Source organism: Lotus japonicus, chromosome 1 (genome assembly GCF_012489685.1).
Source record: "Lotus japonicus ecotype B-129 chromosome 1, LjGifu_v1.2".
NCBI lineage: Eukaryota > Viridiplantae > Streptophyta > Magnoliopsida > Fabales > Fabaceae > Lotus > Lotus japonicus.
In genome coordinates, this window is record NC_080041.1 from 61,904,373 (window position 1) to 61,905,252 (window position 880).

At 45.8% G+C, this 880-nt stretch overlaps 1 non-coding gene across 1 annotated transcript; it reads left to right on the top strand.

Annotated features, from left to right (window-relative positions):
* The first annotated feature begins 558 nt into the window (after positions 1-558).
* Positions 559-665, top strand: LOC130734863 (small nucleolar RNA R71). The gene has a single exon (XR_009018201.1). It is a non-coding gene; the product is annotated as a small nucleolar RNA R71 (small nucleolar RNA).
* The last annotated feature ends 215 nt before the right edge of the window (positions 666-880 follow it).

The window sequence follows — 880 nt, forward strand, 5'->3', positions numbered from 1 at the left end:
ACCATCAACTTCACCTCGCTCTTGCAGCTGCCTTGAGGTTTGGCCTTGGACACCTTGATTAGGGAATTTCCTTTGAAAGTTACCTCTTGTCCATTGTTTTTTTGCCTCCAATAGAAGTTGGGGTGGTTTCTCCATCTAGGATTGCAAGTATTTGAAAATGGGTCATTATGAGATTGACCCATGACCTTGACTTCCTCCTCCGGTCTAGTCTCGGTACAGTTTTCACTATCATGAGGTCCTCCACAAGTCACACACTCCACTTTAGCAACTCTACCACCGATCTTGGTGGTCTTCATTTGACTCTAAATTTCAGCCATTTGCTTGGAGAGTTGCTTGTTGGAGGCAATGAGTTGACCATAAGCTTCAACTTCAAGGCCTCCTCTTCGGGATTGGCGTTCATTATTAGAGTTCATGGCTCTCACAACCATATTTTCGATCAATTCATACCCAACTTGTGGAAGAAAGGCATCGAACTCTCCCTTTGAAGCCGCATCCAAACCAAACCTCGAAGAATATTGGAGACCATCATAGAAATGTGCCACTTGCTCAACTTGGGTGAGGTTGTGTTGTGGACACTTCCTCAAGAGCTTCTTGAATCGCTCCCAAGCCTCATAAAGATTCTCATCAGCGGATTGAGCAAATGTCATAATGTCATTCTTTAGCTTTCTCAAGAGGGCTCTTGGAACAAATCTTGTGGTGCACTTCTCGGCTAGACCGCCCAAGATGTAATGCTACCTTGGGGCTGTGAGTTCAACCGCTCCATGTGTGCATGATGATCCTCAAGAGCACCTCCACCATACTGATTTTGGCTCACCAAATTGATAAATGCCGGCGTCAGGCCTCAGCTCAAAGTTTCCCATGCCATCGGGGAAAACGATGA